General features: G+C 39.6%; 1 protein-coding gene across 7 annotated transcripts in view; it reads right to left on the minus strand.

Annotated features, from left to right (window-relative positions):
- The window catches only part of ZNF169 (zinc finger protein 169), a 43,078-nt gene extending 41,160 nt beyond the window's left edge, over positions 1-1,918 (minus strand). For 3 of the 7 annotated variants that reach the window (XM_038527362.1, XM_038527357.1, XM_038527359.1), the window contains exon 1: positions 1,795-1,901. The gene's annotated coding sequence lies outside the window, so the exon portion shown is untranslated. Of the gene's footprint in view, positions 1-1,182; positions 1,202-1,794 lie in introns of those variants that run through there. The other 4 variants (XM_038527363.1, XM_038527358.1, XM_038527360.1 and 1 more) reach the window with 3 other exon arrangements.
- Positions 1,919-23,130: the final 21,212 nt, after the last annotated feature.

Consider the following 23,130-nt stretch of genomic DNA (forward strand, 5'->3'; position numbering starts at 1 on the left):
TGAGGGTCCACTGATAGATGAACCAATGTACAAACAAAACAAATGAACAAACCTAAAACAGACTCAAAGATACAGAGAACAAAATGGTGGGGGTGGGGGTATAGGCAAAATAGATAAAGGGGATTAAGAGGTGCAAACTTCCAGTTATAAAATAAGTCACAGAGATGAAAAGTACAGCATACGGAATATAGCCAATAATACTGCAATAACATTGTATAGTGACAGTAACTATACTTATCAAGGTAAGCATCTAGTCGTGTAGAAAATTGCTGAGTCAATATGCTGTACACAAATATAACATTCTATGTTTATTATACTTTAATACAAATTTTAATAAACATTTTAAAAAATTCCTTATTCATAAGAGATGCATACTGAAGTATTCACAGGTAAAATGATGTGCGGGATTTGCTGCAAAACACTTGAGCAGAGAAAACCAAAAGGGAGAAAAAAAGAGAACGTTGACAAATACTGAAGCTGAGTGAGGGGTAGAGACACGATCTTTCAATATTCTTGCTACTTTGGGCTGTGTTTGTAAAATTTTCACAATAAATTTTAAATGTAATAACCCCATCTCCCTCCACATCCCCCAAAATAAGTAGGAGAAACTTTAAAGGGCGGGGATATGGGCAGCCCCGGGTGGCGCAGCGGTTTAGCGCCGCCTGCAGCCCGGGGCCCGATCCTGGGGACCGGGGATGGAGTCCCACGTCGGGCTCCCTGCACGGAGCCTGCTTCTCCCTCTGCCTTTCTCTGTGTCGCTCATGAATAAATAAATTAAATCTTAAAAAAAAAAAAGTAAGGGAATATCTTTTTTAAAAAAATGAATAAACAAAGGGCGGGATATGCAGACTGCAAACACTGGACGGCCTGGTTCCTGTTAGTAACATTAGGGGAGGCGACCAAGGATCAGGAGAAAATCAATGTTTAAATCAGCATTAAATGTATGAGATAATCTTTTAAAATAGAGCACCTCTTTTAAATTTTTTTTATCAACTCTGGAGGTGAGGTAGAGCCTCGGCAGTCCTTACCGCGCCATTCACCCCCGCTCCCCGCGCGGTCCCCAGGGCGGCCGCGGAAATCCCAATGCGGCCAACACACACCACCGTCCCCGAAACAGCACTGTTCCCGTATTGGTCCTGCCCTCGCTGCCCAAGCCCTGCGAACACGGCGGAGGGCACCTACGAGACGCTGGAAGCTCGCGACTGAAGCCGGCCTGCCCCCTGCGGCTCCGCGCCCACGCACCGCCGAGCCCGCCGAGCCCGCCGCAGCACCGCCGCCGCACCGGGTGCCGGCCCGCAGCTCCCCCGGGACGCGCTGGCGGTCGGAGGACGCGCGCGACGCCGGCTCCAGGACGGCGGGCACCCGGGCACCCTGGCACCCTGCACGCGCCTACGCCTCCTTTCACTTTCACAACGAAATTCAAACGTGACCTCGGTGCGGGGTCTTAGCCTCCGCGGCCCCCGCGCCGGGCGATGCGGGGGCGGCCAGCGGCGGGGGCGGCCGGCGGCGGGGGCGGCCGGCGGCGGGGCCTGGGGGGCCGCGACCAGGGACCCCGCCGGCCCGAGGCCACGCGGGCCCGAGCGTCTCCAGGCTGCCCCGGGCCGACCTTCCCCCACGTCCGGGCGCACGGGCTCCACCGCCCCGCGCCCCCAAGCAGGTCGCCCGGGCAGCCCCCACCCCCACCCCCGCCCGCGGGGAGGCCGCCCACCGCCCCTCCCAGGCGGACCGCTGCGACCCCGCCGAGAACCCCGAGCCCCCGCCTCCCCGGGCCGCGGCCGCGGCTGACGAGCTCACCCTCAGAGCCCCAGCGCTCCCCCGCCTAAGCGACGCCGGCGGCCGGGGGGGCGGCGCTACCCGCAGCGCCCCGGGCGCGGGTCGTCATTACCCACAGTGCCTCAGTGCGCAGCGCGCCTGCGCCGTCGCCTCCCGACTGCACCGCGCCGCGGGCGACCCCAGGCGGTGGCTGCGGGCAGCGCTCGCCGGACCCCTCCACTCCGGGACTCGCGTAGTCTCCTGGGCTTTCGCAGACGTGGGGAAGTCGTCAGGCAGGTCAAGTCAACCTGACTTTCCCCTACAAGAGAAGGGTGGTTCACGTGACTGGAAAATCTTATTGATTTCTAGGGCCCTTGTATTTTTTGCTGAATAATAAAATAGTTACATGACTGTGTACTTGTCCATCCTGCAGAGATTCACCACTGTGTTTACATTTAAATTACAGTAAAAATGAGAGCACTTCTAAAAAATGCCAAAGTTACTGGCATTGTTCTCTTTCAAAGAAGATACTGGATCATAAAAAATAGTAATTAGAACAAAAATGGAATAAAAATTCTAACTTTAAAAATAAAACTGCCAGGGGCGATTAAGCATCTGCCTTCAGTTCAGGTCATGATCCTGAGGTCCTGGGATGGAGCCCCAAGCTGGGTAGGGGGTCTGCCTCTCCCTCTCCCGCTGCCCCTACCCCTGGCTCCTGCGCACCCATGCGTGCGCTCTCAAATTTAATTAATTAATTGATTAATTAAATTAATTTATTAATTAAAACAAATGAATAAATTCATTCCTTAAAAAAAAAAAAAAAGAATAAAACTGCCAGAGGCATTTGGGTGTCTCGGTTAAGTAAGACTCTTTGACTTCAGCTCAGATCTTGATCTTGACTTGTGAGTTCAAGTCCCACAATGGGCTCAAGCCCATAAATAAAACTGCTATTTTACCAGCAAAAACGGGTTCACTGAGAAATAGAGAATTGCAATCCCAGACAAGCAGGTTTTGGGAAAACCATTAAGTCCAGGAGCAAAGCAGAGGAAGTTCTTTTATGGAAGAGAGGAGGCTGGGAGGGGCTGTTGTAAAGTAAAAGTCCATTGGAGAAAATCAGGAGCCGGAAGTGTAGCGGCTTCTCATTGGCTGGGCTGTCACCTTCTCTCATTGGCTGAGCTGTGATCATCTCTTACTGGCACAGATGCTACAGGGGGCAGGGGAGGGGAGGAAAACTAACTCCTCCTGGAGTAGTAAAGAAGTATCTCAATGTTTATCTCTTCATATTGGATCTCCAATTGTCCATGAGAGCTAAGAATTGAGAGCTCCCCCTGCCAGGCTCTTGGCTCCATTCTTTTTTTTTTTTTTTCTCTATTCTAAATGAGATTTCCTTTTATTTTCACGTTCCCCCCTCTTTTAAAGATTATTTATCCACGAGAAACAGAGGCAGAGACATAGGCAGAGGGAGCCACAGGCTCCCTACTGGAAGCCAGGTGCGGGACTCGATCTCAGAACCTCAGGATCACGCCCTGAGCCAAAGGGAGCTTCTCAACTCCTGAGCCACCCAGGTGCCCCACCTTTGCCTCTTTTGATCAAGATCTTTCTTCAAAAGCACTGCTGATCAAGAGTCAGGTTTTTTGTGTTTAGTGGTTTTGTCCCTTTCTGCCAGGAAAAATGTTTCCTGGTCGTCATGGCCTACATCAGAGGGAAAATGCATAGCAGTTGGAGACCACTTAAGGCCACATTTGAGTAACAAGAAAGCTTAGGAGGGAGAACTCTCAGGTACTCTAACCTGAAGTCCATATCTTCTCAAGATCGTAAGTGTTGAAGCTCACCTTGAAGGGCTGAGCCTGCATTGCTTTTTTGAGTACATCAAATTTGTTTGTTTGTTTTAGGTTTCACAGGCAACAAGATATGAAACTTAATTATACACAACAGAAGTAAGATAACAATTCATAATGGTTCTAAACCAGGAATCTAGGTCTAAAAGTAGCCAACTGATATATCTATCGGCATTTATTCCAACTTAGAGAAGAGTGGTTCTCACAAAGGCAAATGTGGGGTCATGTATACCTCCTGGAAGTTTCTGCCAGAAGCAACCACAAAAGTTGATTCATGGATAGCGCAGGAGCAAACGGAAAGAATTAACCAAGTACATTTGGGAAGATACCATGCAGATATAAATATGAAACAACAGCTGATGAACTTTTTGCAAAACCAGCACAACTCAAAGACATTCTAAAACAGTGTTGTTATCTCAAAAGAACTTTTGGAATCAAATCTGCTATTGATGATACAGCTTATAAGCCTGCCAATTCAGAGACCATGAATTTGGATAAGAATCCAAAGTCAGTTAACAGTTCAGGAGAAAGAAGGCTTTTGTGAATTCTGAATCTTCTAACCCTTTGAAGAAAGCAAGTGAAAATTAACTTGTCCTGGGATCATAATGAGGCCGTTTTAAAAAGACACAAAGAAGAGGTTTCCCTCTTTCACAAGGACTGGATAAAGCAGAAAGGGGCATTGTCTTCCTACAAAAGAGAGAAGAAACAACAGTGAGAAGGTATCCTGGCCTGGTCCAGACATCGTGGGAAATCTATGTGGTCAGGTGCCGTCTGCTTCCATTCTGGGAAATCTGTACTTTCTAGACATGTCTCCCAAGGCAAGGAAAACAAAAGCCAAAATAAACTATTGGGGTTATATAAAATAAAAATGTTTCGTCTAGTGATGGAAGCCATTAACAAAACAAAAAGGTAACCTACTGAATGGGAGAAGATATTTGCAAATTATATATCCAATAATGAGTTAATATCCAAAATATGTAAAAAAAAATGCTTGTATGATTCAACACCAAAAAACCAAACAATCCAATTTAATAAATATTAATAAACAAATAAATGTCCTGAATAGATATTTTTCCAAAGAAATATAAATATAGCCAAAAGACACACAAAAAGATGCTCAACATCACTAATCATAAGGGAAATGTCAGTCAAAACCATAATGAGATATCACCTCACATCTGTCAGAATGGCTAACACCAAAATGACAAGAAATAACAAGCGTTGGCGAGGATGTGGAGAAAAAGGAGCCCTCATCCACTCTCGGTGGGAGTATAACCTGGTACAGCCACAGTGGAAAACAGTATAGAGGTTCCACAAAAAAAAAATAAAAATAGAAATACTATAAGATCCAATAATTCCACTATTGGGTATTTACCCAATGAAAATTAAAACACTAACTTGAAAAGATACATCCACCTCTATATTTATTGCAGCATTATCAGCAATAGCCAAGTTATGGAAGCAACCTAAGAGTCCATCAATAGACAAATGGATGAGGAAGATATGGTACATACATACATACATACAATGGAATATTACACAGCCAGAAATAAGATCATGCCATTCACAACTACATGGATGGATCTAAAGAGTATTATGCTAAGTGAAATAAATTAGACCGAGAAAGACAAATGCCATATGATTTCATTCATATGTGGAATCTTTAAAAAAAAAACAAAAACAAATGAATAAACAAAAAGCAGGATCAGAACTATAAATACAGAGAAGAAATTGTTGGTTGCCAGAAAGGAAGAAGGTGAAGTGATGGGCAAAATGGGTGAAGGAGAGTGGGACATATAGACTTCCATTTATGGAATGAATAAATCATGGGAATAAAAGACACAGCATAAGGAATATAGTCAATAATATTGTGATAGTGATGTATGGTGACAGATGGTAGCTACACTTAAGGTGAATATAGCATAATGTGTAAACTTTTTTCTTTTTTTTGTATAAACTTTTCAAATCACTATGTTGTACACCTGAAACCAATATAACAGAGTGTGTCAGCTATCCTCAAATAAAAAAGGTAAAATAAATTACTTTTGGGTTAAGTCGGTGCACATGAGGAAGGATCATAGTCTTTTTAAAAATAAAAGCAGCTGGAGTCCCAATGTTTGTGGGGGTGAGTGGGTACCCTCAAAGTACTGAGATCCCATTTCTTAGAGGTTTTTATCTAGAGTATAAAGAAAAATCCTGAAACAACACAGTTTCAACAGGAACAGTCTGGCTCCAAAAGGAATCAGACCAAAGGCCAGCATGGTTCCAGTAAGGACAGCCCAGTTCCCAAAAGGGATCAGACTGGAGGCTTAATAGGTACAACAAAACCTTACAACTGAGCCTGAATAAAGCCCAGAGAGCTAGAACACAGAGCAGAGCTCAAAACCCAGGAAAAAATTTAAACTCAAACTAAATGGTCAGCAGGACCCAGTGAGCCCAGTTGGCTGTGTGGGCACCAGCACCTGTTTGCTCACTAGCCTTGGAGTGATTGAGGGTCATTGCTGAATCTCACCTCTGATCAAAAGTAATGCTAAACTTAGAAATAAAACTGTCAGTTATTTTACCAGCAAAATATAGGTTTATTTGGGAATAGCAAAGGATTGCAACCCAGGACACGCAAGCTGTGGCAAACCATCAGTGAATCCAGAAATCAAAGGAGAGAAAGGTCCTTTTATAGAGGAAAGGAGAATTTGGGAGGGATTGTTGTAAACTAAAAGTCCATTGGAATAAATAGGGAGCTGGCAGTGTAGTGACTTCTCATTGGCTGAGCTGTGGCAGAGAAAGAAGAAACCTTCCTTCCTCCTGCTGGATTAGTAAAGGAGTCCATTTACAAGATACATCTCTTCCTGTTGGGTCTGCCAACGCCCATGAGTGGTAATGTGGGAGGGTGTGAGAGTGCTCCCTGCTGTCCTTCTGACTCTATTCTAAACCAGGTTTCCTTTTATTCAATATTTACAAAGTAAATGTGAAAACACTTAAAGCTATAATAATTAAAATTATTTTTTAAAAGATTTTATTTATTTATTCATGAGAAGCAGAGAGACAGAGAGAGAGGCAGAGACACAGGCAGAGGGAGAAGCAGGCTCCCTGCAAGGAGTCCGATGTGAGACTTGACCCCAGACCCTGGGATCAAGCCCTGAGCCAAAGGCAGATGCTCAACTGCTAAGCCACCAGGTGTCCCTTAAAGTTATTTTTATACAAAAATCATTGATTAGTTGTAACAGAACAGAGAGCTCAGAAATATCAAGGTGTTTATAAAGAAACACACATTCTTTTTCTAGGAGTTTGACAAATGTTTTCAAATTACTTCCTATTAACTTTGGATCAAAATGAAGTAATAGGAACCAGATTTAGCCTCCTGCCTATAATAAATTTTAAAAGGACAAAATATATGAGGAGATAGGTTTGAAGATGGTTGATATAAGACAATGAAGAGCAGTGACCTTGAGAAATGAATAAGTAATAAATCACATAAGCACTTGAACTTCCCTGGATGGAGAGAAATTTCAGGTCATAAGCCAGAGAAGGGAAACCCAAGTGGAGGCTCTCCCTCTTCAAGTATCAGCTGAGTGCTGAGCAAGTCACACTTGTGCAACCCTTAGGAAAGAACCCCTGGACAGGATTAGGAGGAAATACTGTGAGCTCACATAGTCCAGGAATAGTGCCTGTTCCCCTCAGACTGAAAAACCTTCATAATTCACATGGGCATGGAGGAAAGTACTCAAAAGGGTTTTGCCTCAATAGTGGGGCAAAATTAGGCTTGAATGCTTGATAGACATAATTGTTATATTAAATTTGGGGAGAGAAAACATATGTCTTAGAAATCTTAAAAGTTGCTTTCATTTTTTAAAAGATTTTATTTATTTGAGAGGGAGAGAGAATAAGCAAGGGGAGGGACAGAGGGAAAGAGAGAATCAGACTCCCCACTGAGCAGGGAGCCCAACATGGGGCTTGATCCCTGGACTCCAGGATCATGACCTGAACTGAAGGCAGACGCTTAAACCAACTGAGCCACCCAGGGATCCTAAAAGTCGCTTTCATTTTTGCATGAATTACGTATGCAAAATTACACATAAATAAAAATAAAATTTTAAAGAAGCCTAAATTCATGGTCTCCACAAAGTGAGCTGTACGTTTAATAAGATCCAATTAAAATAACATCTGCATACTTTTCAACCCCACAAAGTAATTCTAATATTTATCTGGATTACTATATTTACAAATACAATGGTGATAAACAATAAAGCTTAACTTCCTGTATTAGTAGCATTTCAATATAAAACTATAATAATCAGTGTGATGATGGTGCAAATCTGCTGAACGGAACTAAAGGGAAAGTCAGTAAAGCAATTAGGAAGGGAGAAGTAGAAAGAGAGAAGAAAAGTGAGAATGATTTCAAATTGGTTTGAAATGCTTGAGAAAATAGTTGTTTGTGGGAAGTTAAGCTAGATCACAAAACAAATGTAAAAAGAGAAATCAAAGATACTATATGATGGAGTATAAATGATTTTGAAAACTACCTTGTAGTATGGAAGGTTTTTGTATGAATTACACCAAAGTAGAGACAAGAAAAGGAGGCCAATACAGTAGCACCAGGACAAGCATGCTCATGGGCAGAGTTCTCTCTCATTGCTCTGGGCTGAAGTCCAGCTGAAGTGACTGAGTCTGTTATGGGGAAAGAGAAGGGACATTCTGGAACTTAAGTATTGAAACCACAGAAGAAAGTTTGAAGAACTACTACAAGCCATGGGGAAAATTTACAGACTGTGTGACAATAAGGAATCCTGCAAGCAAGAGCTAGAGTATTGCATTTTGTAACTTTCATACACGGCAGAGGTTGGTGCTGTCATGGCTGCAAGATGTCATTCAATTGATGGGAGAGCAGTTGAGTCAAAGTGTACTGTAGCAAGAGAATCTGGAAGACCTGGCACTCATGTAACTACAAGGAAGCTACTTGTGGTGGAATTAAAGAAGATATTAAGGAACACCACCTTAGAGATTATGAAATGTGTATAGAAAGGTTGATACCACTTGAGATCATTACTGGTAGGCAGTCTGGAAAGAAGAGAGGCATTGGTTTTATTACTTTTGATGATCATGACCCTATGGATAAAATTGTACTGTGAAAATACCATACCATCTGTAGTCAGAAATAAGAAAGGCTTTGTGTAGACAAGAAATGCAGGGAGTCAAAAGTTCTAGGAGTGGCAGATGAAGGTATTTTGCCTTGAATGATTAATGCAGAAGCAGTGGATCAGGAGGTAAGTTTGGGGGAGGTTTTGATGGGCATGGAAGAAGATGTGGACTTGGGGATGGCTATAATGGGTATGGAAGAGGATTTGGAGGTGGCATTTTTGGAGGCAGCATGGTTATGAAGGAGAAAAATGAGGATATGGTGGTGGAGATATAGGCTGTGGGAACCAGGATGTGGTTTCGATGATGTAGGAAGAAATTATGCAGTGGAAATTACAATGATTTTGGTTATTATAACTAGCAGCCTTATAACTATGGTCCAAGGAAGAGTGGTCATTTTGGTGATAGTAGGAACATAGGCGGACCATATGGTGAAGAGAACTATAGTTCAGGAGGAATGGAGGAAGTGAGGATTGTGAGGGAGGAACAAATACTGAATTTCTTCCTATTTTCCATGGGTTTCACTGTATAACTTGGAGAGGACAAGAGCCCAGAGGTAGCAAAACAGCTTTGGGTTATCAAAATGACAATATTTAGAAAATTTATATCTCAGGCATGCATAAGTATGGAATGATATGGCCATACTTCCCCCAAATATACAATTATCCTGCATACAAATGAGGACACTAACACTTTTTCAAGAAGATGATGCAAAGACCTTAAATAATGTTCACTCTTCTCCTTAACTTAAATATATATATGTGTATATATATATATATGCTATATCCTATAACTTAAATACTATAGTATAAACAAAACAATATTTAAATGCTATAATGTAAAGTCAATGCAGCTTACATTACATGATAAAAGGGTAAGAGAGTGATAAAGCAAAGTTTGCTGTATTATGTATATACATGCACAGAACACACATGTGTTCATGACAAAATAAGGAAGAAATATTCATGGTAATTATAGTCTTCATTTCCGTAACTGCTCACATGGTTGTAGCTGGTATTGCTAACTACCTCTGTCCACTACTGATTCCATATTCCCTTTGCCCTCAGCGAACATCTTAGCTGGTCATGGTTCTTTGCCCGGTGGGGTGATCCAAACCTTCATTCCTGAAGGGCTTGAGCCAGCAGCAGTCCTGCCTATCTTGCATTGTTGTATTTTTCCATTGACCTTAATCACAGAGCATAGCAATGCTAAGACACCCCAAGGAATCTCCTCTGTTTCAGACATACTCTTTCTTATCTCCACGGTGGAGTAGTGGTTCAGCTTCTCTAGGTCATCAAAATCAATCAGCCCAGCCAGCATAGCAATTCCTTTCTCTGCCTGTTGATTCAGAGGCATGAGGAGTCCAAAATAGCCAGATGACAGTCTTAACTCTCAGTTCGATACACTCATTGCTGTGTCTCCTAGTGGAAGCATTCCTGCCTTTGGAACTAAGACCTCTAGGCCAGCAGAGCACAAGACTATGGGTACAGGAAGCAAGACTATTGTTAGCACATTACTAGGAGTAGTTGTGAGTGGTATCACTCCCAATTCTACCCCTTGATCCCCAGACCTGTGAATCCTGGCTATGGGAGTAATAGCACCATATACTGAATGCTGATTCAGAGTATATTCAACCTTTGGAAGAATCTTGTCTCATTCCTGAAGGGTATTGCCACCTGAGTGGAAATGAGGTGTGAATCACCATCCCTGCATCTTCCCAATCCTTGATGCTAGCACTAATCGCTGCAATACCTCCAGGAATGCAATGCTACTTTTATTTTATTATTTTTCTAAGTAGAGGTGGTTCTAGTGGCTTCTGATTTGTTTCCCACCATAGTAGCCCTTACTCCACAGGTCAGGGAATCAATGTGGGAATTCCCCAGTTGCTGAGTTTATCTATTCCAGTTATGCATTCTGGAACTGGGGAAATAACCACAGGATGGTTTTGAGGACCCACTGGCCCACTGCAGGAAGGGTGTGAGCTAAAACTCCATTTATCATATAACCTCCATAAGCCCCCTATTTTGACTGGTGGACACGAGTGACATGGAGTCTCCCAGAATTGGTGTCAGCTCAGAGCCAGTGCCCAGTAGTCCTCAAAATACCTATTATTATTATTCCCTTTTCCCCAATGCAGTCACCCTGGTAAACACTACAGGTTCCTTTGGGAAGGCTGGGAGAACAACTAACAAAATTTGGCAGTATATCCATGTCCTTCCTCAAAGGAACCCATCCTCCCCTTCACTCAAGGAGTTCTGGATCTGGCTCCAGTCTAGAAGTGGATTCAGGGACTGTGATTCTCTGTTTTCATGATTCATGTTCAAGTTTTGTTCACTTGATCTAGAACTTCTCTCACTTATACAGACCAACTAAGAATGGAGTAGGCTTCCAGTCTATTTCACTTCTAAAGACACCGCAATCAACTAGACAAAGCCATAGGTCTGGAAGCAGAGAAGGGTGGTGGTGGTGGATTCTGAAGAGAATCAGCATTGTTTTGCAAGGCAACTGCCCCAAGAGAGACCATTACAGTTTCCTCAAATAATGCAGAGTTAACCCCTCAGACTGGGTAGAGAGGCTGCTTCTACTGGCAAATAGACTCATCAAGGGCAGTCTGGTGGCTTAGCAGTTTAGCGCTGCCTTCAGCCCAGGGTGTGATCCTGGAGACCCAGGATCAAGTTCCACATCAGGCTCCCTGCATGGAGTCTGCTTCTCCCTTTGCCTGTATCTCTGCCTCTCTCTCTCTCTCTCTCTCTCTCTCTCTCTTTGTGTGTGTGTGTCTCTCTTGAATAAATAAATAAAATCTAAAAAAAAAAAAAAAGAATTTAGGGGCTCAGTGTCCCCAGCTTCATCAAGGTCTTTCCATACATCCCCATGCCAACTTTAAGGATCCCATTTCTTCCTAATCAATGCCCCCACCTTAACAATAGACATCCTGAAAAGCTGGAAGTTCAATGTGCACTCTAAGTCAGCCAATTGCAAAATGCAATTCTGGGCTCAATTTCCAGCATTCCTAACCCTGTGGCTACAGGAGATAAGAGATTCCTACAGGGAAGACATAGACACTCTTCAGTCATTTGTGTGGCAATTGAGCTAGAAATTTAAATCCCTGAGCTCATCCTTTTTTCCCTCCATTTCCTTCAGTAACATTAGGAGCAACCAGCCGAATTCATTATACTCATTAGTTTGACAAAAATGTTTGAAAATATGAACATTACCACTTAGACTCTTAGTTCTTATAAATTTTGATTAGATGTGATGAATGATTTGATGTGATGATGTGATTTCATTCATGTGTGAATTTAAGAAACAAACAAACAAACAAAAAAAAAACAGACTCTTAATTATAGAGAACAAACCAGTGGTTACCAGAGGGGAGGTGGGCGTGTGGACGAGTGAAGGGGGCTAAGAGAACTGGGTGAAGGGGATTAAGACTACATGTATCATGATGAGCACTGATTAATGTATGGAATTATTGAATCACTATATTGTACACCTGAAATTAATATAACACTGTATGTTAACTATGCTGGAATTTTAAAAGATAAAATAAGAAGTATCCAGTGATAATATTTTATATAGCTCTGTTGTCAAATCACATAATTGACTATCAGTGTTCTCTTTATCTTACCATCTGTCATCATCATGGAAACACAAGTCAAAACCACAACGAGATGCCACCTCACACCAGCTCAATCCCACAATCCTGAGATCATGACCTGAGCTGAAACCGAGAGTCAGACGCTTAACTTGACTGAACCACCCAGGCACCCCAAAGACAAAGAATGAATATTGAAACAGTAAAAGGGAAGCGAATCATTACATACAAGGAATACTCTGTAAGAACATTTGCAGATTTCTCATCAGAAGCTTTGGAGGCTAGAAGATAGTGGGTCAATATATTCAGAGTGCTAAAAGGAATACCTGTCAACTAAGAATCCAATGTCCATGAAAACGAGGGAGAAATCAAGACATTCCCAGATAAACAAAAAATTGAGGGAATTTATGACATTAGACCTGCCTTGCAAAAAATACTCAAGGGAGCACTGGAGGATGAACAAAAGGGTACTAGACTCACTCAAAGGCATATGGAGAAATTAGGATTTCCATAAAGGTAAGCACATATACGGTTATATAAGCTAATGTTATTGTAACAATGACTTGTAACTATATTTTTTTGTTTTCTTCATGATTTGAGATTAATGCATTTAAAGAAAAAACAATTATAAATGTAAAGCTGGTATTACTATAACCTTGATTTATAACTCCAAATCTTGTTTCTTACATAATTTAGGAGACTAATACACTTAAAGGAATTATTAGTTCAGGGTTTCAGACACACAGTATATAAAGATGTAATTTTGTGACATCAGGATGGGGACAGAATTGTAAAAGAACAGAGTTTTTTGTCTTATTGGAGTTAAGCTGCCATAAATTCAGATTAGAATGTTTTAACTTAAGGATATTAAATGTAATCCCCATGGTAACCACAAATAAAATAGCAACAGAATATACACAAAAGGAAATTAAGAAGGAATTTAAACAGTTCACGACAACAAAAAAAATCAACTAAACACAAAGAAGACAGGGATGTAGGAAATGAGAAACAAGAAAACTATCTGGCATATAGAAAACAACACAATAACAGAAATAAATCCCTCCTTATCAGTAATTGTTTTAAATATGAATTGAACTCAAATCAAAAGCCAGAGATTGGCAAAATTGATAAAAACACATATACTGCCTATAAGAAACTCACTTGAGATCCAAAAGCACAAACAGGTTGAAAGTGAAAGGGTGGGAAAAGATATTTCATGCAAAAAATACCCAAAAGAAAGAAGTGGTTATACTGATATCAGACAAAATAGATTTTAAATTAAAAAAAAAAGTTTACATTCCCACCAACAATGTAGGAGGGTTCTATTTTCACTGCATCCTCACCAACATCTGTTGTTTCCTGAGTTATTAATTTTAGCCATTTTGACCAGTGGAGTTGATATCTCATTGTGGTTTTGATTTGTATTTCCCTGATGCTGAGTGATGTTGAGCATCTTTTCATGTGTCTGTTAGCTATTTGTATGTCGTCTTGGAGAAATATCTTCTGCTTATTTCTTCTTTGGATTTTGGGGTTTTGGGTGTTGAGTTTGATAAGTTCTTTATATATTTTTGATACTAGCCCTTTATCTGAAATGTCATTTGCAAATATCTTCTTCCATTCCATAGGTTGACTTTTAGTTTTGTTGATTATTTACTGAGGTTCCTCAAAAAGTTAAAAATAGAACTACCTTATGACACCACAATTGCACTACTAAGTATTTATCCAAAGGACACACAAATAGTGACTCAAAGGGGCACCTGCGCCCCAAAGTTTATAGCAGCAATGTCCACAATAGCCCAAAATATGGAAAGATCCCAGATGTCCAATGATGGATGAATGGATAAAGAAGATGTGGTATATATACGTATGTATGTGGTAGGTATATGGTATTATATATATATATATAGAGAGAGAGAGAGAGAGTATATATATATACACATAGGTAAGGTATATGGTATGATATATACATATGTATATGGTAGGTATATGGTATATACATATGTATGTGGTATATATATACATGTGTATATGGTAGGTATATGGTATGATATATATATATATATAGTATTCATCAGCCATGAAAAAGAATGAAATCTTGCCATTTACAATGATGTGAATGGAACTAGAGGATATTATGCTAAGCAAAATAAGTCAGTCAGAGAAAGACAAATACCATATGATTTTACTCATACATGGAATTTAAGAAACAAGACAAATAAACATAAGGGAAGGAAAGGAAAAAATAAAGTTAGAAACACAGAGAGGGGGTTAACTTTTTAAAGAGATTTTATTTATTTTATTCATGAGAGAGGCAGAGACATAGACAGAGGGAAAAGCAGACTCCTTGCAGGGAGCCCAACATGGGATTCGACCCCAGGACCCAGGATCATGACCTGAGCCAAAAGCAGATGCTCAACCACTGAAACACCCAAGTGTCCTGACAGAGGGTTAACTTAAGAGACACTTAACAATAGGAAACAAACTGAGGGTTGCTAGATGGGAGATGGAGGGGGATAGGGTAACTAGGTGATAGGCATTAAGGAGGGCACTTGATGTAATGAGCACTGGGTGTTGTATGCAACTAATGAATCACTAAACTCTACCCTGAAACTAATAATACACCATATGTTAACTACCCTGAATTATTTTTAAAAAGTTTACAAGAGACAATGAAGGACATTATATATTAATAAAAGGCTCAAAACAGTAAGAAAATATAACAATTATAAACATTTACATACCTAATGACAGACCATCAAAATATATGAAGCAAAAACTGACAGAATCAAAGGGAGAAATAGACAGTTCTTCAATAACAATTGGAGTCTTCAATCCCCCAATTATCATAATGGGCACAAAAATTAGAAGATAAGAAAATGGAGGACTTAACATATCATACCAAATAGATCTAACAGACACGTAAGGAACACTCAACCAACAACAGCGCCCACACTCTTCTCAAGTGCCCCTGGAACATTTTCCAGGATAGAGCATACATTAGGCTACAATTTAATCTATTATATTTTAAAAGATACATATTGCATAAAGTATCTTCTCTAACCACAAGAGGATAAATTAGAAATCAATAACATAAAGAAAGTTGAAAAATTCATGACACTGTAGAAACTAAACCACAAACTTTGAAACAACCAATGGATTAAAAAAAAAATCACAAGGGAAATTAGAACATGGAGATAAACAAAAACAAAAACAAAAACACAACATAACCAAAATCTATGGGACACAGCAACAGCAGGATTAAAGGAGAGATTAGAAGTGCTATAAGCACTTCCATGCCATTAAAAACAAACAAACAAGAAAGAAAAATCTGAAATCAACAACCTAACCTTACAACTTAAGGAACTAGAAAAAGAACAAACCAAACTCCAAGCTAGTAGAAGGGAAGAAATAATAATGATTAGAGCAGAGAAAAATAAAATAGAGAATAGAAAAAACAATAGAGATAATCAATGAAACCAATATATCATTCTTTGAAAAGATCAACAAAATTGACAATACCAACAGAATTTTTCACAGAGCTGGAACAAAAACCCTAAAACTTATAGGGAACCACAGGAGACCCCAAATAGCCAAAGCAATCAATGAAACAGAATAGAGAGCCCAGATATAAACCCACAATTATGTGGTCAGTTAATCATCAACAAAGGAAGAAAAAATATGCAGTGGGAAAAAGACTGTCCCTTTAACAAATGGTGTTCGGAAAACTAGATAGTAACATGCAAAAGAATGAAACTGGACCATTCTCTTATATACACATAAAGAAATTCACAAATGGATGAAAGACCTAAATATGAGACCCATAACTATAAAAATCCTAGAAGACAGCACAGGTAATAAGGTCTCCAACATGAGCTGCAGCAACATTTTTCTAGATATGTCTCCTGAAGCAAGGGAAATAAAAGCAAAAATAAACCAATGGGACCACATCCGAATAAAAAGCTTCTACACAGTGAAGGAGACAATCAACAAAATTGAAAGACAATCTGTACTGAATGGGAGAAGATATTTGTAAATGACATATCTGATAAAGGGTTAGTATCCAAAATATATAAAGAACTTAAGAAACTCAACACTCAATAAACAAATAACCCAGTTATAAAATGGGCAGAAGTCATGAATAGACATTTTTTTTTCAAAGAAGATATACAGATAACCAACAGACACATGAAAAGTTACTCAACATCACTGAGCATCAGGGAAATGCAAATCAAGATCAGGGGACTCTTGTCCATCCAGTGGGTTGCACCAGAGAAGAACCCCGAGCTTAAGGAACCTGCATCTTTTATAATGGGAGGGAAACTGGCCTGACCTTTGCACTGGAAGGAGACACTGGAGAGTAAATCTTGTTTTTGTTCCAGAAGGAGACACTGTTGCTGTCCTCCAAGGCCGTTTGCTATAGAATGTCTCTCTGAAAGGACAGTCCCAAACAAAGGGTGTCAGTGTCTGTGTTCATAATGCACGCAGACATGTGAGAGACCCATGGACAATTTTCTCCCGAAAGGTGTATGTTCATTTCTTTCCTAGAAACCAGAATTGTGTCTTACGACATTTGAATATCACCAAAGAATAAGATATTGTGGTAATATTTCACGTTGTTAGTTGGACCAAAATCTTGGGTTCTGCTATATGTAATAAGTTGTGTATTATTAAATATCGAATATATATTTAAAAAAAAAAGACTGCAAGGAGATATCACTTTGCACCTGTCAGAATGGCTAAAATCAAAAACACAAGAAACATCAAGTGTTGGTGAGGATGTAGAGAAAAAGAAACCAACCCTCTTGCACTGTTGGTGGGAATGCAAACTGGTGCAGCCACTCTGGAAAACAGTATGGAGTTTCCTCAAAAAGTTAAAATGAGAACTACTCTATGATCCAGTAATCATGCTACTGGGTATTTACCACCCCCCCCCCCAATTTTTTAAAAATCGCTAATTCAAAGGAGTATATGCACTATGTTTATAGCAGCATTATTTGCAATAGCTAAATTATGGAAACAGCCCAAGTGCCCATCAATAGATGAATAAAGAATATAATGGCATATTATTTAGCCATAAAAAGAATGAAATCTTGCCATTTGCAACCTCTTGGATTCAGCTAGAGGGTATTATGCTAAGTGAAATTAGCCAGTCAGAGAAAGACAAATACGATATGATCTCATTCATATGTGGAATTTAATAAACAAAACATATACGCAAGGAAAAAAGAGAGAGATAAACCAAGAAACACTCTTTTTTTTTAAGATTTTATTTATTTATTCATGAGATACACACACACACACACACACACACAAACAGAGGCAGAGACACAGGCAGAGGGAGAAGCAGGCTCCATGAAGGGAGCCCGACGTGGGACTCAATCTCGGGTCTCCAGGATCAGGCCCTGGGCTGAAGGTGGCACTAAACGGCTAAGCCACCCAGGGCTGCCCAAGAAACAGACTCTTAACTATAGAGAACAGTGTTGGTTAGCAGAAGGGAAGTGGGTGGGGGGCTAGGGAAAATAGAAGATGCGGATTAAGGAATGCACTTTTTGTGATGAGCACCAGGTATTGTATGGAAATGTTGAATCACTATATTTTACACCTGAAACTAACACTGTCTTTAACTATGTTGGAATAAAATAAAGTCAAAGCCTGAAATAAACTCTTTCATATATTATCAGATGATTTTTGACATGGGTGCCAAAACCAGTGAATGGGAAAAGAACAGTCTTTTCAACAAATAGTGCTGCGAAAACTGGATTTCCATATGCACATTTACCTAACACCATATACAAGAGTAAATCAAAATAGATCAGGGAAATAGCTCAAAAAGGACCTAAGAATCTAAAATAATAAAGCAAAAAAACCCACATTAGATTTAGCAATGATTTCTTGGTGTAGGCAATAAAAGAAAAAATAGACAAACTGAGCTTCATGAAAATTTTTTAATTGTGTGCTTCAAGAAACACTATCTACACAGTAAAAATGCTGCCTAGTGGGAGGAAATATTTGCAAGTCATATATCTGCCTAAAGATTAATATTCATAATATACACCCCTAAAACTCAGCAGCAACAACAAATCTCAACTCAAAACTTGGTGGAGAACTTGAATAAACACTTCTCGAAGGAATATATACAAATGACCAATAAGCACGTGAAAAGATACTCAATATCTCTAATCATTAGGGAAATGCTAATCAAAACTACAATGCAATGCCACCCTACATCCTTAAGATGCCTACTAAAAAAAACAAAACAGAACAAACAAACAAAAACCTAACAGAAAACGACAAGTATTGTCAAGGATATGGGTAAATTGAAACCCTGGCGCCCCACTGCAATGTGGTGCAGCCACTATGGAAAACGGTATGGAAGTTCCTCAAGAAACTAAAAATAGAATTACCACATTACCCAGAAATTCCATTCTAAGTACATAACCAAAAGAAATGAAAGCAGGGTCTTGGAGAGATATTTGCATACCAATTTTTATAGCAACAACATTCACAACAGCCTTTTGTGGAAGGAAAATCATGGAAGCAACCCAAGATTCCATCAACTGATGAACTGATAAGCAAAACATGATCCATACATACAATGGAACATTATTCAGCCTTAAAAAGGAAGGAACTTCTGCAATGTGCTGCAACAGGGATGAAACTTGAGGACATTGTGCTAAGTGAAATAAGCTATTCACAGAAAGACAAATACTATATGATTCTACCTATATGAGGTACTTAGAATAGTCAAAAATCATAAAGACAGAAGGCGTAATGGTGGTTTTCAAAGGCTAGGGGGAGAGGAGAAGAGGGTCATTGTTTTACACGTACAGAGTCTCATTTATAAAAGTCATAGGTTTGGATGGTGGTGACAGCTGTAAAACAATGTGAGTGGGGATCCCTAGGTGGCTTAGCGGTTTAGCACCTGCCTTCAGCCCAGGGCGTGATCCTGGAGTCCTGGGATCGAGTCCCACGTCAGGCTCCCTACATGAAGCCTGCTTCTCCTTCTGCCTGTGTCTCTGCCTCTCTCTCTCTCTGTGTCTCTCATGAATAAATAAATAAAATCTTAAAAAAAACTGTGAGTATATTTAATACACTGAACTATACATTTAAAAACTGTGGAGGTGGTAAATTTTTATGCATATTTTAACTCAATTTAAAAAGGAAGAAAAAATATTCTATTCCTCCAGAACCATTCTCATTACAGGAATCATTATTAGAGCTCTCTAGAGAAACAGAATAGGATATGTATGTATATGTACGTTTATGTATACACACCCACACATTGCACAGAAGAAATTGATTCACATAATTATGGAGGCTGGAAAGTTCAAACTATGCAGTGGGGACCAGAAGGCTCAAGTCCCAGGAGAGTCGGTGGTATAGTTCCAGTCTGAAGTCCAGTAGACAGAATTGCTGGTAATGTAGATGGAATGTGAAGGCAATCTGCCATAGAATTCCCTCCTACTTGGTGAAGATCAGGATTTTGTTTCTGTGTAAGCCTCCAACTGACTGGATGAGGCCCACCCACATTATGAACGGCAATCTTCTCTACTCTTCCAAGGAAAACATTAATCTCATTCAAAAACACCCTTGCAGAAACACTCAAAATAATATTTTACAAAACATTCAGGCACCTTGAGGCTGATTCAGATTCACAAATAAAATTTACTGCTGCTGGGCCTATGTTAGCCTACTTTCTATCTTTATGGATAGACTATTAGCTAATCTATGGATTAACCAATTCTGTACATTCCATATAAAAGTAAGCCTTCAAAGAAATGGAAAAACATTCCATGTTCAAAAAAAAAAACAAAAACATTCCATGTTCATGGATTGGGAAATAAATATTGTTATAATGTCTATGCTACCCAGAGCAATCTACACATTCAATGCAATCCCTATCAAAACACCATGAACATTTTCACAGAGCTGGAATACACAATCCTAAAATTTGTATGGGACCAGAAAAGACCCCAAATAGACAAAGTAATATTAAAAAAGAAAACCAAATATGGAGGTATCACAATTCCAGATTTTAAGTTATATTACAAAGCTATAGTGATCAAGACAGTATGGTACTGCCACAAAGACACATAGATCAATGGAACAGAATAGGGAACCCAGAAACGGCCCCTCAGTGATGTGGTCAACTCATCTTCAATAAAATAGGGAAGAATATCCACTGGAAAAAAGGCAGTCTCTTCAATAAATAGTGTTGGGAAAACTGAACAGGCACATGTAGAAGAGTGAAACTGGACTGCTTTCTTATACCATACACAAAAGTAAAAATCAATGACAGACCTAAATATGAGACAGGAATCCATCAGAATCCTAGAGGAGAACCCAGGCAGCAACCTCTTTCACCTTGGCCACAGGTTTTTTCCTTTGACACTTTCTTTGAATGTGTTAATTTGCTCTGACCTCCAGTGTTACTACTGATAAGTCCCCTAGTTAGATCTTATTGCTGTTCCTTTACACGTAATGAGTTGGGGTAGGGGGCTGCTGCTTTCTAATTTTTGTCTTTGTCATTCAAGATTTTAGCTATTTTGCAGTTGGTATAAATCTCCTACTAGGAGTTCGTTAAGCCTCTTGGTTATGTGAATACATGTTCTTCATCGAACTTGGAAAGTTTTCAGCCATTTCTCCTAATTGTTTTCTGCTTCTTTCTGTCTCACTTCTCTTCTGGTACTTGTACTATGCATATTTTTGTGCACTTAATGGTGTTCAATGTTTCTCTAAGGCTTTGTTCACTTTTCTTCATCCTTTTCTCTCTCTGCTACTCAGATTGCATAACCCCTATAAATATATTTCTGAGTTTGCTGATTCTTCTGCCAGTTGAAATGTATTGTCGAGTCCTTCTAATAAATTTTACATTCTCCCTATTGGAATTTTCAACTCCAGAATTTCTATGTGGTCATTTCTTTCTCTTTATAGATATTTTCTATTTGATGACATTGCCATCATAGTTTCCTTTAAGCATAGTTTTTTTCTTTAGTTCTTTGAACATATTTATAATGACTGCTTTGAAGTCTTTGCTAAATCTGACATCTAGTTTCTCTCAGTTTTTTTCCTTGCTATTTTTTTCTGTGTATGGGTCATAGTAATATTTTTTTACAAGTTTTATAATTTTTTTTTGTTGAAAACTGAACACTTTAGGTAATATATTGTAATAAGTGAATGTTAATTACCCTACCTCCTCTCTATGGCTTCTTTTGTTGTTGTTTACTTGTTTATTTTTTTAGTGATTTGGCTAGATAAATTTAATGAGTAGATTATTCTATTGCCTCTGAACTTTGAAGACTCTGATGTCACTCCTCAGAGGGTATAGTCCTGGGCATTCACACAGTTACCCTGGGATAACAAAAGTTTTAGGAAGTTAACTGCTGAAAAGGAAAAGCTTTGCCAATCTCTTTGTTATACTGTTCCCCTTGACTGGCATTACACCCATCCATTAAACTCCACTAATTGCTATTTGTCACTCTATTGTTTTCAACAAATTCCTGTGGGAAAAACTGCTGCACAGCAGATATAATTAAATTCAGGAAGAGTTATTTTTTGGGGCCAGTATTTGCAATTTGCTCTAACCCCTGGAAGCTTCTTCAGAGCTGGTTTTCCCTCTGGTTTTCTCTAGTAAACTATCTGGCCTATAATTAGCTTCTTGCTTTTATATGGCTATCCGCTTCCTCTTAATTGCTTACCACCAAGGTTTTTTGTTATTGTCCCAAAGAATTGAGACCTTGCTCATTCTTTTCTATTTATATTTTCATTTCATTTCTATTTTCTCTGTGTTGTTCAGACTGTGTAATTCCTATTTATCTTTCACTGACTTCATTAATTCTTCCTTCTAACATGCAGACTGTTCTGCCCATCAATGAGTTGTTAATTTCAGTTATTGTATTTCAGTTCAATAATTTCTTGTTTTTTTTTTTGTGATTCCGAATTTTTCTTTTTCTTTTTCTTTTTTTTTTTTTTTTGTCATTGACAGGGCATTTGATGCATCAGTTGCCACCTGGTGGCCTTGCTGCATGGCTGCTTTATTTATTTATTTATTTTTAATTTATTTTTTATTGGTGTTCAATTTACTAACATACAGAATAACCCCCAGTGCCCGTCACCCATTCACTCCCACCCCCCGCCCTCCTCCCCTTCTACCACCCCTAGTTCATTTCCCAGAGTTAGCAGTCTTTACGTTCTGTCTCCCTTTCTGATATTTCCCACATATTTCTTCTCCCTTCCCTTATATCCCCTTTCACTACTATTTATATTCCCCAAATGAATGAGAACATATAATGTTTGTCCTTCTCCGACTGACTTACTTCACTCAGCATTCCGAATTTTTCTGCTGATATTTTCTGTTTGTTTTTTTTTTTTATTTGCCTTAAGAGAATTTGTAATTTCTTGATGAAGCATTTTTATGTCGCTGCTTTAAATTCTTGTTGGTGATGTCAGGCTGACCATATTTCATCCTCTGCCCTGTGGAAGCATGAGGTACTGTAATTCAAATTAAAGAAAATTAAAGATGAAGAAAAAATTCTGAAAGAGGCCAGAGGGAAAAAGACAAGAATTACATATGACTTCTCTTCAAGGAACCATGCAAGTAAGAAGAAAGTGACTTGAAATATATAAAGTGTTGGGGATCCCTGGTTGGCTCAGTGGTTTAGAGCCTGACTTTGGCCTGGGGTATGATCCTGGAGTCCCGGGATCAAGTCCCACATCAGGCTGCCTGCATGGAGCCTGCTTCTCCCTCTGCCTGTGTCTCTGCCTCTCTCTCTCTCTCCTCTCTCTGTCTCTCACGAATAAATAAATAAAATC

Source organism: Canis lupus, chromosome 1, assembly GCF_011100685.1.
Source record: "Canis lupus familiaris isolate Mischka breed German Shepherd chromosome 1, alternate assembly UU_Cfam_GSD_1.0, whole genome shotgun sequence".
NCBI classification, from domain to species: Eukaryota; Metazoa; Chordata; class Mammalia; order Carnivora; family Canidae; genus Canis; species Canis lupus.